General features: G+C 40.8%; 6 non-coding genes across 6 annotated transcripts; all 6 read right to left on the bottom strand.

Moving 5' to 3' along the window:
- Nucleotides 1–1,612: 1,612 nt before the first annotated feature.
- Nucleotides 1,613–1,776, bottom strand: LOC123744325 (U1 spliceosomal RNA). Its single transcript, XR_006770903.2, has one exon. It is a non-coding gene; the product is annotated as a U1 spliceosomal RNA (small nuclear RNA).
- Nucleotides 1,777–4,676: 2,900 nt separating this feature from the next.
- LOC145853707 (U1 spliceosomal RNA) lies at nucleotides 4,677–4,840 on the bottom strand. Its single transcript, XR_014374606.1, has one exon. It is a non-coding gene; the product is annotated as a U1 spliceosomal RNA (small nuclear RNA).
- Nucleotides 4,841–7,407: 2,567 nt separating this feature from the next.
- On the bottom strand, nucleotides 7,408–7,571 carry LOC145853713 (U1 spliceosomal RNA). Its single transcript, XR_014374612.1, has one exon. It is a non-coding gene; the product is annotated as a U1 spliceosomal RNA (small nuclear RNA).
- A 2,567-nt stretch (nucleotides 7,572–10,138) lies between these two features.
- Nucleotides 10,139–10,302, bottom strand: LOC123732843 (U1 spliceosomal RNA). The gene has a single exon (XR_006763439.2). It is a non-coding gene; the product is annotated as a U1 spliceosomal RNA (small nuclear RNA).
- Nucleotides 10,303–12,866: 2,564 nt separating this feature from the next.
- Nucleotides 12,867–13,030, bottom strand: LOC123742613 (U1 spliceosomal RNA). The gene has a single exon (XR_006769766.2). It is a non-coding gene; the product is annotated as a U1 spliceosomal RNA (small nuclear RNA).
- Nucleotides 13,031–15,562: 2,532 nt separating this feature from the next.
- On the bottom strand, nucleotides 15,563–15,725 carry LOC123742612 (U1 spliceosomal RNA). Its single transcript, XR_006769765.2, has one exon. It is a non-coding gene; the product is annotated as a U1 spliceosomal RNA (small nuclear RNA).
- Between the last annotated feature and the right edge of the window lie 2,171 nt (nucleotides 15,726–17,896).

Genomic DNA, 17,896 nt, shown 5'->3' with positions numbered 1-17,896 from the left:
GTTTGGGATTAATTTTGTATGCATTTTGAAGGAAGGAAACCGAGTGGATTATTGATGAAGCGCGCCAGCTAAACTGAGTTTTTATGGATATAAAGAAGGACTTTATCGAACAAAAGGACCATTTGTAATGTAACTGGGACCTTTTGGAGTGCCAACAGAAGATCTTCAAAGGTAAGGCATATATTATATCGCTATTTCTGACTTTCGTGTCGCAACTCCCTGGTTGAAAATGATTTGTTATGCATTTGTGTGCTGGGCGCTGTCCTCAGATAATCGCATGGTTTGCTTTCACCGTAAAGCCTTTTTGAAATCTGACACGGCGGCTGGATTAACAACAAGTTAAGCTTTATTTTGATGTGTTGCACTTGTGATTTCATGAAAGTTTAATATTTATAGTAATTTAATTTGAATTTCGCGCTCTGCAATTTCACCGGATGTTGGCCAGGTGGGACGCTACTGTCCCACCTATCCCAAAGAAACAAATTCTTATTTACAATGAAGGCCTACACCGGCCAAACCTGGACAACGCTGGGCCAATTGAATAGGCTACTGCAACTCATAGTATGTAGTACTTTTCAGACAGGTGATCTATTATAAATTATAAACTGGGTGGTTTGAGCCCTGAATGCAGATTGACAAAAACAAATATTTTTACTGTTCTAATTTAGTTGGTAACCAGTTTCTAATATCAATAATGCCCTTCTGGGGGTTTGTGGTATATGGCCAATACTAGAGTGACCCCTATCCACAAGAAGGGCAGCAAAACAGACCTGTATCAATTTTGAGTGAGCGGTCTAAGATGCTGGAAAAAGTAATTTATGAACAGATAGAGGAATATACTGGCAAGAATTTCTCTGTTTTGACTGACTTCATCAGGAAATAAGTGGACCAGGAAAATGTCTGTGGAATAGTTGACCAGGGAAATGTCTGTGGCATTGTAATGGTTGACCAGGGAAATGTCTGTGGAATGGTAATGGTTGACCAGGGAAATGTCTGTTGTCATGGTAATGGTTGACCAGGGAAATGTCTGTTGTCATGGTAATGGTTGACCAGGGAAATGGCTGTTGTCGTGGTAACGGTTGACCAGGGAAATGTCTGATGTCATGGTAATAGCTGACCAGGGAAATATCTGTGGAATGGTAATGGATACAATATACAAAGTTGATGAGCCTTGGTGATATAGACCGATTCCATTTCAGATGATATGGGACTCCCAATCACGACCGTATGTGAGGCAGCCTGTTTATTGTGGTCTTAAATTACAAACGGTCCTATAAATGACTTAATTATCTAGCGAATAAAACACCTCAATCCAGATTAGATCTGAGGGCGCAAAATGATCCATTCACAAGTAGGCCTTTTCCTTGACATAATCAGGACATGACAGGCATAAATAATCACCAGTGCTACAATAACAGATCACACACATTGTGGTTATCAGAAGACAAAATGTATCTCTGAGGCCTTAGTTGGCTTTTAAATATATCCTACATTCTATAACCATTCATCTGATAAGGAAGAAAATGTAAATGATGATAAATCTCTTTGTCAACAGAACTCAAAGAGTTATAACTCAGAATAACAGCTTATACATTATTTTTAACATCAAGATCAGGGGAGAGCACGAACGCAGTCCCCCACTACCAGAAATTATGCAATCGAGATTTCCACATTTGGGAAATTCGCAGGGGTCAGCACAGCCGGAGTGCAATGGCTGAGCCTCGCCCTGGGTGAACCGCCTTCTTGATCACGGTGTCTCCCTTGCCAGGTAAGTATCAGTTGTACACGTTGGTAGAGGGGCACTCATTCCAGGACAAAGGTGTTTGTCTAACGGTTACCACTTGTACTACTGACAATACCACATCATATCGACCAGGGTCTAATAACGTTTACTAATACAGTTGCGGACAAAGCGGTGGAAAAGCGATGCACTTTGTTTTATTATATTATATCGCTGTCTGACTATTTTTCCCATCATGCAACACGGTAGAAATGCTGAAATCACATTCGTGCTCACACAGCCAACCGAAAGACACCAACTATTTCTGGTGTTTTGTAGCGTTTTGTAGCGTTCCAGACATTGTAGGAATAGTTTCATCACATACGACCCCAGATATAAAGGAGAAACAGTCGCCTACTACTTCATCAACAACAACAAGACACAGTAGTAGCTGCTAGGGATAGGGGGCGATATTTTGACTTCCGGATGAAAAGCATGCGCAAAGTAAACTGCCTGCTACTCAGGCCCAGAAGCTAGGATATGCATTGGTAGATATGGATAGAAAACACTCTAAAGTTTCTAAAACTGTTAAAATAACGTCTGTGAGTAAAACAGAACTGAAATGGCAGGCGAAACCCCGAGGACAAACCATCCCCCTCCCCCCCAAAAGAAATCCTCCTACCACTGATTTCAAAAGCTGGCACTTTTATAAAAGGGCGAAATCATGCCCGATTGCAGTTCCTAGGGCCTCCACTAGATGTCAACACTCGTTAGAAAGAGTTGCAGGCTGTTTTTTTTTTAAATGAGCCAGAAATTGCAGTTTTACTAGGTGGCTCCCATTTTGGCTGTAGTGTTTCCAAGTGCGTGACTGAGAGTGTTCTTTGGTATTTTTCACCGGTAAAGACAATAATGATTCTCAGTCTTAAATTGTATTGTTTTTTTGCGTATTAGGATACCTAAGGATTGATTATAAACGTTGATTGACTTGTTTGGATAAGTTTATTGGTAACGTTTGGGATTCATTTTGTATGCATTTTGAAGGAAGGAAACCGAGTGGATTATTGATGAAGCGCGCCAGCTAAACTGAGTTTTTATGGATATAAAGAAGGACTTTATCGAACAAAAGGACCATTTGTAATGTAACTGGGACCTTTTGGAGTGCCAACAGAAGATCTTCAAAGGTAAGGCATATATTATATCGCTATTTCTGACTTTCGTGTCGCAACTCCCTGGTTGAAAATGATTTGTTATGCATTTGTGTGCTGGGCGCTGTCCTCAGATAATCGCATGGTTTGCTTTCACCGTAAAGCCTTTTTGAAATCTGACACGGCGGCTGGATTAACAACAAGTTAAGCTTTATTTTGATGTGTTGCACTTGTGATTTCATGAAAGTTTAATATTTATAGTAATTTAATTTGAATTTCGCGCTCTGCAATTTCACCGGATGTTGGCCAGGTGGGACGCTACTGTCCCACCTATCCCAAAGAAACAAATTCTTATTTACAATGAAGGCCTACACCGGCCAAACCTGGACAACGCTGGGCCAATTGAATAGGCTACTGCAACTCATAGTATGTAGTACTTTTCAGACAGGTGATCTATTATAAATTATAAACTGGGTGGTTTGAGCCCTGAATGCAGATTGACAAAAACAAATATTTTTACTGTTCTAATTTAGTTGGTAACCAGTTTCTAATATCAATAATGCCCTTCTGGGGGTTTGTGGTATATGGCCAATACTAGAGTGACCCCTATCCACATGAAGGGCAGCAAAACAGACCTGTATCAATTTTGAGTGAGCGGTCTAAGATGCTGGAAAAAGTAATTTATGAACAGATAGAGGAATATACTGGCAAGAATTTCTCTGTTTTGACTGACTTCATCAGGAAATAAGTGGACCAGGAAAATGTCTGTGGAATAGTTGACCAGGGAAATGTCTGTGGCATTGTAATGGTTGACCAGGGAAATGTCTGTGGAATGGTAATGGTTGACCAGGGAAATGTCTGTTGTCATGTAATGGTTGACCAGGGAAATGTCTGTGGAGTGGTAACGGCTGACCAGGGAAATGTCTGTGGCATTGTAATGGTTGACCAGGGAAATGTCTGTTGTCATGGTAATGGATGACCAGGGAAATGTCTGTGGAATGGGAATGATTGAGCAGGGAAATGTCTGTTGTCATGGTAACAGTTAACCAGGGAAATGTCTGTTGTCATGGTAATAGTTGACCAGGGAAATGTCTGTGGCATGGTAATGGTTGACCAGGGAAATGTCTGTTGTCATGGTAATGGTTGACCAGGGAAATTGTCTGTTGTCATGGTAATGGTTGACCAGGGAAATGTCTGTTGTCATGGTAATGGTTGACCAGGGAAATGTCTGTTGTCATGGTAATGGTTGACCAGGGAAATGGCTGTTGTCGTGGTAACGGTTGACCAGGGAAATGTCTGTTGTCATGGTAATAGCTGACCAGGGAAATATCTGTGGAATGGTAATGGATACAATATACAAAGTTGATGAGCCTTGGTGATATAGACCGATTCCATTTCAGATGATATGGGACTCCCAATCACGACCGTATGTGAGGCAGCCTGTTTATTGTGGTCTTAAATTACAAACGGTCCTATAAATGACTTAATTATCTAGCAAATAAAACACCTCAATCCAGATTAGATCTGAGGGCGCAAAATGATCCATTCACAAGTAGGCCTTTTCCTTGACATAATCAGGACATGACAGGCATAAATAATCACCAGTGCTACAATAACAGATCACACACATTGTGGTTATCAGAAGACAAAATGTATCTCTGAGGCCTTAGTTGGCTTTTAAATATATCCTACATTATAACCATTCATCTGATAAGGAAGAAAATGTAAATGATGATAAATCTCTTTGTCAACAGAACTCAAAGAGTTATAACTCAGAATAACAGCTTATACATTATTTTTAACATCAAGATCAGGGGAGAGCGCGAACACAGTCCCCCACTACCAGAAATTATGCAATCGAGATTTCCACATTTGGGAAATTCGCAGGGGTCAGCACAGCCGGAGTGCAATGGCTGAGCCTCGTCCTGGGTGAACCGCTTTCTTGATCACGGTGTCTCTCTTGCCAGGTAAGTATGAGTTGTACACGTTGGTAGAGGGGCACTCATTCCAGGACAAAGGTGTTTGTCTAACGGTTACCACTTGTACTACTGACAATACCACATCATATCGACCAGGGTCTAATAACGTTTACTAATACAGTTGCGGACAAAGCGGTGGAAAAGCGATGCACTTTGTTTTATTATATTATATCGCTGTCTGACTATTTTTCCCATCATGCAACACGGTAGAAATGCTGAAATCACATTCGTGCTCACACAGCCAACCGAAAGACACCAACTATTTCTGGTGTTTTGTAGCGTATTGTAGCGTTCCAGACATTGTAGGAATAGTTTCATCACATACGACCCCAGATATAAAGGAGAAACAGTCGCCTACTACTTCATCAACAACAACAAGACACAGTAGTAGCTACTAGGGATAGGGGGCGATATTTTGACATCCGGATGAAAAGCATGCGCAAAGTAAACTGCCTGCTACTCAGGCCCAGAAGCTAGGATATGCATTGGTAGATATGGATAGAAAACACTCTAAAGTTTCTAAAACTGTTAAAATAACGTCTGTGAGTAAAACAGAACTGAAATGGCAGGCGAAACCCCGAGGACAAACCATCCCCCTCCCCCCCAAAAGAAATCCTCCTACCACTGATTTCAATGGCTGGCACTTTTATAAAAGGGCGAAATCATGCCCGATTGCAGTTCCTAGGGCCTCCACTAGATGTCAACACTCGTTAGAAAGAGTTGCAGGCTGTTTTTTTTTTTAAATGAGCCAGAAATTGCAGTTTTACTAGGTGGCTCCCATTTTGGCTGTAGTGTTTCCAAGTGCGTGACTGAGAGTGTTCTTTGGTATTTTTCACCGGTAAAGACAATAATGATTCTCAGTCTTAAATTGTATTGTTTATTTGCGTATTAGGATACCTAAGGATTGATTATAAACGTTGATTGACTTGTTTGGATAAGTTTATTGGTAACGTTTGGGATTCATTTTGTATGCATTTTGAAGGAAGGAAACCGAGTGGATTATTGATGAAGCGCGCCAGCTAAACTGAGTTTTTATGGATATAAAGAAGGACTTTATCGAACAAAAGGACCATTTGTAATGTAACTGGGACCTTTTGGAGTGCCAACAGAAGATCTTCAAAGGTAAGGCATATATTATATCGCTATTTCTGACTTTCGTGTCGCAACTCCCTGGTTGAAAACGATTTGTTATGCATTTGTGTGCTGGGCGCTGTCCTCAGATAATCGCATGGTTTGCTTTCACCGTAAAGCCTTTTTGAAATCTGACACGGCGGCTGGATTAACAACAATTTAAGCTTTATTTTGATGTGTTGCACTTGTGATTTCATGAAAGTTTAATATTTATAGTAATTTAATTTGAATTTCGCGCTCTGCAATTTCACCGGATGTTGGCCAGGTGGGACGCTACTGTCCCACCTATCCCAAAGAAACAAATTCTTATTTACAATGAAGGCCTACACCGGCCAAACCTGGACAACGCTGGGCCAATTGAATAGGCTACTGCAACTCATAGTATGTAGTACTTTTCAGACAGGTGATCTATTATAAATTATAAACTGGGTGGTTTGAGCCCTGAATGCAGATTGACAAAAACAAATATTTTTACTGTTCTAATTTAGTTGGTAACCAGTTTCTAATATCAATAATGCCCTTCTGGGGGTTTGTGGTATATGGCCAATGCTAGAGTGACCCCTATCCACAAGAAGGGCAGCAAAACAGACCTGTATCAATTTTGAGTAAGCGGTCTAAGATGCTGGAAAAAGTAATTTATGAACAGATAGAGGAATATACTGGCAAGAATTTCTCTGTTTTGACTGACTTCATCAGGAAATAAGTGGACCAGGAAAATATCTGTGGAATAGTTGACCAGGGAAATGTCTGTGGCATTGTAATGGTTGACCAGGGAAATGTCTGTGGAATGGTAATGGTTGACCAGGGAAATGTCTGTTGTCATGGTAATGGTTGACCAGGGAAATGTCTGTTGTCATGGTAATGGTTGACCAGGGAAATGGCTGTTGTCGTGGTAACGGTTGACCAGGGAAATGTCTGATGTCATGGTAATAGCTGACCAGGGAAATATCTGTGGAATGGTAATGGATACAATATACAAAGTTGATGAGCCTTGGTGATATAGACCGATTCCATTTCAGATGATATGGGACTCCCAATCACGACCGTATGTGAGGCAGCCTGTTTATTGTGGTCTTAAATTACAAACGGTCCTATAAATGACTTAATTATCTAGCGAATAAAACACCTCAATCCAGATTAGATCTGAGGGCGCAAAATGATCCATTTACAAGTAGGCCTTTTCCTTGACATAATCAGGACATGACAGGCATAAATAATCACCAGTGCTACAATAACAGATCACACACATTGTGGTTATCAGAAGACAAAATGTATCTCTGAGGCCTTAGTTGGCTTTTAAATATATCCTACATTCTATAACCATTCATCTGATAAGGAAGAAAATGTAAATGATGATAAATCTCTTTGTCAACAGAACTCAAAGAGTTATAACTCAGAATACCAGCTTATACATTATTTTTAACATCAAGATCAGGGGAGAGCGCGAACGCAGGCCCCACTACCAGAAATTATGCAATCGAGATTTCCACATTTAGGGAAATTCGAATGGGTCAGCACAGCCGGAGTGCAATGGCTGAGCCTCGCCCTGGGTGAACCGCCTTCTTGATCACGGTGTCTCCCTTGCCAGGTAAGTATGAGTTGTACACGTTGGTAGAGCGGCACTCATTCCAGGACAAAGGTGTTTGTCTAACGGTTACCACTTGTACTACTGACAATACCACATCATATCGACCGGGGTCTAATAACGTTTACTAATACAGTTGCGGACAAAGCGGTGGAAAAGCGATGCACTTTGTTTTATTATATTATATCGCTGTCTGACTATTTTTCCCATCATGCAACACGGTAGAAATGCTGAAATCACATTCGTGCTCACACAGCCAACCGAAAGACACCAACTATTTCTGGTGTTTTGTAGCGTTTTGTAGCGTTCCAGACATTGTAGGAATAGTTTCATCACATACGACCCCAGATATAAAGGAGAAACAGTCGCCTACTACTTCATCAACAACAACAAGACACAGTAGTAGCTACTAGGGATAGGGGGTGATATTTTGACTTCCGGATGAAAAGCATGCGCAACGTAAACTGCCTGCTACTCAGGCCCAGAAGCTAGGATATGCATTGGTAGATATGGATAGAAAACACTCTAAAGTTTCTAAAACTGTTAAAATAACGTCTGTGAGTAAAACAGAACTGAAATGGCAGGCGAAACCCCGAGGACAAACCATCCCCCTCCCCCCCAAAAGAAATCCTCCTACCACTGATTTCAATGGCTGGCACTTTTATAAAAGGGCGAAATCATGCCCAATGGCAGTTCCTAGGGCCTCCACTAGATGTCAACACTCGTTAGAAAGAGTTGCAGGCATTTTTTTTTTTTAAATGAGCCAGAAATTGCAGTTTTACTAGGTGGCTCCCATTTTGGCTGTAGTGTTTCCAAGTGCGTGACTGAGAGTGTTCTTTGGTATTTTTCACCGGTAAAGACAATAATGATTCTCAGTCTTAAATTGTATTGTTTATTTGCGTATTAGGATACCTAAGGATTGATTATAAACGTTGATTGACTTGTTTGGATAAGTTTATTGGTAACGTTTGGGATTAATTTTGTATGCATTTTGAAGGAAGGAAACCGAGTGGATTATTGATGAAGCGCGCCAGCTAAACTGAGTTTTTATGGATATAAAGAAGGACTTTATCGAACAAAAGGACCATTTGTAATGTAACTGGGACCTTTTGGAGTGCCAACAGAAGATCTTCAAAGGTAAGGCATATATTATATCGCTATTTCTGACTTTCGTGTCGCAACTCCCTGGTTGAAAATGATTTGTTATGCATTTGTGTGCTGGGCGCTGTCCTCAGATAATCGCATGGTTTGCTTTCACCGTAAAGCCTTTTTGAAATCTGACACGGCGGCTGGATTAACAACAAGTTAAGCTTTATTTTGATGTGTTGCACTTGTGATTTCATGAAAGTTTAATATTTATAGTAATTTAATTTGAATTTCGCGCTCTGCAATTTCAACGGATGTTGGCCAGGTGGGACGCTACTGTCCCACCTATCCCAAAGAAACAAATTCTTATTTACAATGAAGGCCTACACCGGCCAAACCTGGACAACGCTGGGCCAATTGAATAGGCTACTGCAACTCATAGTATGTAGTACTTTTCAGACAGGTGATCTATTATAAATTATAAACTGGGTGGTTTGAGCCCTGAATGCAGATTGACAAAAACAAATATTTTTACTGTTCTAATTTAGTTGGTAACCAGTTTCTAATATCAATAATGCCCTTCTGGGGGTTTGTGGTATATGGCCAATGCTAGAGTGACCCCTATCCACAAGAAGGGCAGCAAAACAGACCTGTATCAATTTTGAGTGAGCGGTCTAAGATGCTGGAAAAAGTAATTTATGAACAGATAGAGGAATATACTGGCAAGAATTTCTCTGTTTTGACTGACTTCATCAGGAAATAAGTGGACCAGGAAAATGTCTGTGGAATAGTTGACCAGGGAAATGTCTGTGGCATTGTAATGGTTGACCAGGGAAATGTCTGTGGAATGGTAATGGTTGACCAGGGAAATGTCTGTTGTCATGGTAATGGTTGACCAGGGAAATGTCTGTTGTCATGGTAATGGTTGACCAGGGAAATGGCTGTTGTCGTGGTAACGGTTGACCAGGGAAATGTCTGATGTCATGGTAATAGCTGACCAGGGAAATATCTGTGGAATGGTAATGGATACAATATACAAAGTTGATGAGCCTTGGTGATATAGACCGATTCCATTTCAGATGATATGGGACTCCCAATCACGACCGTATGTGAGGCAGCCTGTTTATTGTGGTCTTAAATTACAAACGGTCCTATAAATGACTTAATTATCTAGCGAATAAAACACCTCAATCCAGATTAGATCTGAGGGCGCAAAATGATCCATTCACAAGTCGGCCTTTTCCTTGACATAATCAGGACATGACAGGCATAAATAATCACCAGTGCTACAATAACAGATCACACACATTGTGGTTATCAGAAGACAAAATGTATCTCTGAGGCCTTAGTTGGCTTTTAAATATATCCTACATTCTATAACCATTCATCTGATAAGGAAGAAAATGTAAATGATGATAAATCTCTTTGTCAACAGAACTCAAAGAGTTATAACTCAGAACACCAGCTTATACATTATTTTTAACATCAAGATCAGGGGAGAGCGCGAATGCAGTCCACCACTACCAGAAATTATGCAATCGAGATTTCCACATTTGGGAAATTCGCAGGGGTCAGCACAGCCGGAGTGCAATGGCTGAGCCTCGCCCTGGGTGAACCGCCTTCTTGATCACGGTGTCTCCCTTGCCAGGTAAGTATGAGTTGTACATGTTGGTAGAGGGGCACTCATTACAGGACAAAGGTGTTTGTCTACCGGTTACCACTTGTACTACTGACAATACCACATCATATCGACCAGGGTCTAATAACGTTTACTAATACAGTTGCGGACAAAGCGGTGGAAAAGCGATGCACTTTGTTTTATTATATTATATCGCTGTCTGACTATTTTTCCCATCATGCAACACGGTAGAAATGCTGAAATCACATTCGTGCTCACACAGCCAACCGAAAGACACCAACTATTTCTGGTGTTTTGTAGCGTTTTGTAGCGTTCCAGACATTGTAGGAATAGTTTCATCACATACGACCCCAGATATAAAGGAGAAACAGTCGCCTACTACTTCATCAACAACAACAAGACACAGTAGTAGCTACTAGGGATAGGGGGCGATATTTTGACTTCCGGATGAAAAGCATGCGCAAAGTAAACTGCCTTCTACTCAGGCCCAGAAGCTAGGATATGCATTGGTAGATATGGATAGAAAACACTCTAAAGTTTCTAAAACTGTTAAAATAACGTCTGTGAGTAAAACAGAACTGAAATGGCAGGCGAAACCCCGAGGACAAACCATCCCCCTCCCCCCCAAAAGAAATCCTCCTAACACTGATTTCAATGGCTGGCACTTTTATAAAAGGGCGAAATCATGCCCGATTGCAGTTCCTAGGGCCTCCACTAGATGTCAACACTCGTTAGAAAGAGTTGCAGGCTGTTTTTTTAAAAAATGAGCCAGAAATTGCACTTTTACTAGGTGGCTCCCATTTTGGCTGTAGTGTTTCCAAGTGCGTGACTGAGAGTGTTCTTTGGTATTTTTCACCGGTAAAGACAATAATGATTCTCAGTCTTAAATTGTATTGTTTATTTGCGTATTAGGATACCTAAGGATTGATTATAAACGTTGATTGACTTGTTTGGATAAGTTTATTGGTAACGTTTGGGATTAATTTTGTATGCATTTTGAAGGAAGGAAACCGAGTGGATTATTGATGAAGCGCGCCAGCTAAACTGAGTTTTTATGGATATAAAGAAGGACTTTATCGAACAAAAGGACCATTTGTAATGTAACTGGGACCTTTTGGAGTGCCAACAGAAGATCTTCAAAGGTAAGGCATATATTATATCGCTATTTCTGACTTTCGTGTCGCAACTCCCTGGTTGAAAATGATTTGTTATGCATTTGTGTGCTGGGCGCTGTCCTCAGATAATCGCATGGTTTGCTTTCACCGTAAAGCCTTTTTGATATCTGACACGGCGGCTGGATTAACAACAAGTTAAGCTTTATTTTGATGTGTTGCACTTATGATTTCATGAAAGTTTAATATTTATAGTAATTTAATTTGAATTTCGCGCTCTGCAATTTCACCGGATGTTGGCCAGGTGGGACGCTACTGTCCCACCTATCCCAAAGAAACAAATTCTTATTTACAATGAAGGCCTACACCGGCCAAACCTGGACAACGCTGGGCCAATTGAATAGGCTACTGCAACTCATAGTATGTAGTACTTTTCAGACAGGTGATCTATTATAAATTATAAACTGGGTGGTTTGAGCCCTGAATGCAGATTGACAAAAACAAATATTTTTACTGTTCTAATTTAGTTGGTAACCAGTTTCTAATATCAATAATGCCCTTCTGGGGGTTTGTGGTATATGGCCAGTGCTAGAGTGACCCCTATCCACAAGAAGGGCAGCAAAACAGACCTGTATCAATTTTGAGTGAGCGGTCTAAGATGCTGGAAAAAGTAATTTATGAACAGATAGAGGAATATACTGGCAAGAATTTCTGTTTTGACTGATTTCATCAGGAAATAAGTGGACCAGGAAAATGTCTGTGGAATATTTGACCAGGGAAATGTCTGTGGCATTGTAATGGTTGACCAGGGAAATGTCTGTGGAATGGTAATGGTTGACCAGGGAAATGTCTGTTGTCATGGTAATGGTTGACCAGGGAAATGTCTGTTGTCATGGTAATGGTTGACCAGGGAAATGGCTGTTGTCGTGGTAACGGTTGACCAGGGAAATGTCTGATGTCATGGTAATAGCTGACCAGGGAAATATCTGTGGAATGGTAATGGATACAATATACAAAGTTGATGAGCCTTGGTGATATAGACCGATTCCATTTCAGATGATATGGGACTCCCAATCACGACCGTATGTGAGGCAGCCTGTTTATTGTGGTCGTAAATTACAAACGGTCCTATAAATGACTTAATTATCTAGCGAATAAAACACCTCAATCCAGATTAGATCTGAGGGCGCAAAATGATCCATTCACAAGTCGGCCTTTTCCTTGACATAATCAGGACATGACAGGCATAAATAATCACCAGTGCTACAATAACAGATCACACACATTGTGGTTATCAGAAGACAAAATGTATCTCTGAGGCCTTAGTTGGCTTTTAAATATATCCTACATTCTATAACCATTCATCTGATAAGGAAGAAAATGTAAATGATGATAAATCTCTTTGTCAACAGAACTCAAAGAGTTATAACTCAGAACACCAGCTTATACATTATTTTTAACATCAAGATCAGGGGAGAGCGCGAATGCAGTCCACCACTACCAGAAATTATGCAATCGAGATTTCCACATTTGGGAAATTCGCAGGGGTCAGCACAGCCGGAGTGCAATGGCTGAGCCTCGCCCTGGGTGAACCGCCTTCTTGATCACGGTGTCTCCCTTGCCAGGTAAGTATGAGTTGTACATGTTGGTAGAGGGGCACTCATTACAGGACAAAGGTGTTTGTCTACCGGTTACCACTTGTACTACTGACAATACCACATCATATCGACCAGGGTCTAATAACGTTTACTAATACAGTTGCGGACAAAGCGGTGGAAAAGCGATGCACTTTGTTTTATTATATTATATCGCTGTCTGACTATTTTTCCCATCATGCAACACGGTAGAAATGCTGAAATCACATTCGTGCTCACACAGCCAACCGAAAGACACCAACTATTTCTGGTGTTTTGTAGCGTTTTGTAGCGTTCCAGACATTGTAGGAATAGTTTCATCACATACGACCCCAGATATAAAGGAGAAACAGTCGCCTACTACTTCATCAACAACAACAAGACACAGTAGTAGCTACTAGGGATAGGGGGCGATATTTTGACTTCCGGATGAAAAGCATGCGCAAAGTAAACTGCCTGCTACTCAGGCCCAGAAGCTAGGATATGCATTGGTAGATATGGATAGAAAACACTCTAAAGTTTCTAAAACTGTTAAAATAACGTCTGTGAGTAAAACAGAACTGAAATTGCAGGCGAAACCCCGAGGACAAACCATCCCCCTCCCCCCCAAAAGAAATCCTCCTAACACTGATTTCAATGGCTGGCACTTTTATAAAAGGGCGAAATCATGCCCGATTGCAGTTCCTAGGGCCTCCACTAGATGTCAACACTCGTTAGAAAGAGTTGCAGGCTGTTTTTTTTAAAAATGAGCCAGAAATTGCACTTTTACTAGGTGGCTCCCATTTTGGCTGTAGTGTTTCCAAGTGCGTGACTGAGAGTGTTCTTTGGTATTTTTCACCGGTAAAGACAATAATGATTCTCAGTCTTAAATTGTATTGTTTATTTGCGTATTAGGATACCTAAGGATTGATTATAAACGTTGATTGACTTGTTTGGATAAGTTTATTGGTAACGTTTGGGATTAATTTTGTATGCATTTTGAAGGAAGGAAACCGAGTGGATTATTGATGAAGCGCGCCAGCTAAACTGAGTTTTTATGGATATAAAGAAGGACTTTATCGAACAAAAGGACCATTTGTAATGTAACTGGGACCTTTTGGAGTGCCAACAGAAGATCTTCAAAGGTAAGGCATATATTATATCGCTATTTCTGACTTTCGTGTCGCAACTCCCTGGTTGAAAATGATTTGTTATGCATTTGTGTGCTGGGCGCTGTCCTCAGATAATCGCATGGTTTGCTTTCACCGTAAAGCCTTTTTGAAATCTGACACGGCGGCTGGATTAACAACAAGTTAAGCTTTATTTTGATGTGTTGCACTCATGATTTCATGAAAGTTTAATATTTATAGTAATTTAATTTGAATTTCGCGCTCTGCAATTTCACCGGATGTTGGCCAGGTGGGACGCTACTGTCCCACCTATCCCAAAGAAACAAATTCTTATTTACAATGAAGGCCTACACCGGCCAAACCTGGACAACGCTGGGCCAATTGAATAGGCTACTGCAACTCATAGTATGTAGTACTTTTCAGACAGGTGATCTATTATAAATTATAAACTGGGTGGTTTGAGCCCTGAATGCAGATTGACAAAAACAAATATTTTTACTGTTCTAATTTAGTTGGTAACCAGTTTCTAATATCAATAATGCCCTTCTGGGGGTTTGTGGTATATGGCCAGTGCTAGAGTGACCCCTATCCACAAGAAGGGCAGCAAAACAGACCTGTATCAATTTTGAGTGAGCGGTCTAAGATGCTGGAAAAAGTAATTTATGAACAGATAGAGGAATATACTGGCAAGAATTTCTCTGTTTTGACTGACTTCATCAGGAAATAAGTGGACCAGGAAAATGTCTGTGGAATAGTTGAGCAGGGAAATGCCTGTGGCATTGTAATGGTTGACCAGGGAAATGTCTGTGGAATGGTAATGGTTGACCAGGGAAATGTCTGTTGTCATGGTAATGGTTGACCAGGGAAATGTCTGTTGTCATGGTAATGGTTGACCAGGGAAATGTCTGTTGTCATGGTAATAGCTGACCAGGGAAATATCTGTGGAATGGTAATGGATACAATATACAAAGTTGATGAGCCTTGGTGATATAGACCGATTCCATTTCAGATGATATGGGACTCCCAATCACGACCGTATGTGAGGCAGCCTGTTTATTGTGGTCTTAAATTACAAACGGTCCTATAAATGACTTAATTATCTAGCGAATAAAACACCTCAATCCAGATTAGATCTGAGGGCGCAAAATGATCCATTCACAAGTAGGCCTTTTCCTTGACATAATCAGGACATGACAGGCATAAATAATCACCAGTGCTACAATAACAGATCACACACATTGTGGTTATCAGAAGACAAAATGTATCTCTGAGGCCTTAGTTGGCTTTTAAATATATCCTACATTCTATAACCATTCATCTGATAAGGAAGAAAATGTAAATGATGATGAATCTCTTTGTCAACAGAACTCAAAGAGTTATAACTCAGAATACCAGCTTATACATTATTTTTAACATCAAGATCAGGGGAGAGCGCGAACGCAGTCCCCACTACCAGAAATTATGCAATCGAGATTTCCACATTTGGGAAATTCGCAGGGGTCAGCACAGCCGGAGTGCAATGGCTGAGCCTCGCCCTGGGTGAACCGCCTTCTTGATCACGGTGTCTCCCTTGCCAGGTAAGTATGAGTTGTACACGTTGGTAGAGGGGCACTCATTCCAGGACAAAGGTGTTTGTCTAACGGTTACCACTTGTACTACTGACAATACCACATCATATCGACCAGGGTCTAATAACGTTTACTAATACAGTTGCGGACAAAGCGGTGGAAAAGCGATGCACTTTGTTTTATTATATTATATCGCTGTCTGACTATTTTTCCCATCATGCAACACGGTAGAAATGCTGAAATCACATTCGTGCTCACACAGCCAACCGAAAGACACCAACTATTTCTGGTGTTTTGTAGCGTTCCAGACATTGTAGGAATAGTTTCATCACATACGACCCCAGATATAAAGGAGAAACAGTCGCCTACTACTTCATCAACAACAACGACACAGTAGTAGCTACTAGGGATAGGGGGCGATATTTTGACTTCCGGATGAAAAGCATGCGCAAAGTAAACTGCCTGCTACTCAGGCCCTGAAGCTAGGATATGCATTGGTAGATATGGATAGAAAACACTCTAAAGTTTCTAAAACTGTTAAAATAACGTCTGTGAGTAAAACAGAACTGAAATGGCAGGCGAAACCCCGAGGACAAACCATCCCCCTCCCCCCCCAAAAGAAATCCTCCTACCACTGATTTCAATGGCTGGCACTTTTATAAAAGGGCGAAATCGTGCCCGATTGCAGTTCCTAGGGCTTCCACTAGATATCAACACTCGTTAGAAAGAGTTGCAGGCTGTTTTTTTTTTAAAATGAGCCAGAAATTGCAGTTTTACTAGGTGGCTCCCATTTTGGCTGTAGTGTTTCCAAGTGCGTGACTGAGAGTGTTCTTTGGTATTTTTCAACGGTAAAGACAATAATGATTCTCAGTCTTAAATTGTATTGTTTATTTGCGTATTAGGATACCTAAGGATTGATTATAAACGTTGATTGACTTGTTTGGATAAGTTTATTGGTAATGTTTGGGATTCATTTTGTATGCATTTTGAAGGAAGGAAACCGAGTGGATTATTGATGAAGCGCGCCAGCTAAACTGAGTTTTTATGGATATAAAGAAGGACTTTATCGAACAAAAGGACCATTTGTAATGTAACTGGGACCTTTTGGAGTGCCAACAGAAGATCTTCAAAGGTAAGGCATATATTATATCGCTATTTCTGACTTTCGTGTCGCAACTCCCTGGTTGAAAATGATTTGTTATGCATTTGTGTGCTGGGCGCTGTCCTCAGATAATCGCATGGTTTGCTTTCACCGTAAAGCCTTTTTGAAATCTGACACGGCGGCTGGATTAACAACAAGTTAAGCTTTACTTTGATGTGTTGCACTTGTGATTTCATGAAAGTTTAATATTTATAGTAATTTAATTTGAATTTCGCGCTCTGCAATTTCATCGGATGTTGGCCAGGTGGGACGCTACTGTCCCACCTATCCCAAAGAAACAAATTCTTATTTACAATGAAGGCCTACACCGGCCAAACCTGGACAACGCTGGGCCAATTGAATAGGCTACTGCAACTCATACTTTTCAGACAGGTGATCTATTATAAATTATAAACTGGGTGGTTTGAGCCCTGAATGCAGATTGACAAAAACGAATATTTTTACTGTTCTAATTTAGTTGGTAACCAGTTTCTAATATCAATAATGCCCTTCTGGGGGTTTGTGGTATATGGCCAATGCTAGAGTGACCCCTATCCAGAAGAAGGGCAGCAAAACAGACCTGTATCAATTTTGAGTGAGCGGTCTAAGATGCTGGAAAAAGTAATTTATGAACAGATAGAGGAATATACTGGCAAGAATTTCTCTGTTTTGACTGACTTCATCAGGAAATAAGTGGACCAGGAAAATGTCTGTGGAATAGTTGACCAGGGAAATGTCTGTGGCATTGTAATGGTTGACCAGGGAAATGTCTGTGGAATGGTAATGGTTGACCAGGGAAATGTCTGTTGTCATGGTAATGGTTGACCAGGGAAATGTCTGTTGTCATGGTAACGGTTGACCAGGGAAATGTATGTGGAATGGGAATGATTGAGCAGGGAAATGTCTGTTGTCATGGTAACAGTTAACCAGGGAAATGTCTGTTGTCATGGTAATAGTTGACCAGGGAAATGTCTGTGGCATGGTAATGGTTGACCAGGGAAATGTCTGTGGAATGGTAATGGTTGACCAGGGAAATGTCTGTTGTCA

Source organism: Salmo salar, chromosome 08, assembly GCF_965601325.2.
Source record: "Salmo salar chromosome 08, fSalSal1, whole genome shotgun sequence".
NCBI classification, from domain to species: Eukaryota; Metazoa; Chordata; class Actinopteri; order Salmoniformes; family Salmonidae; genus Salmo; species Salmo salar.
Note: the sequence above shows the minus strand (reverse complement) of the source record. Positions and strands in the feature narration are given on the sequence as shown.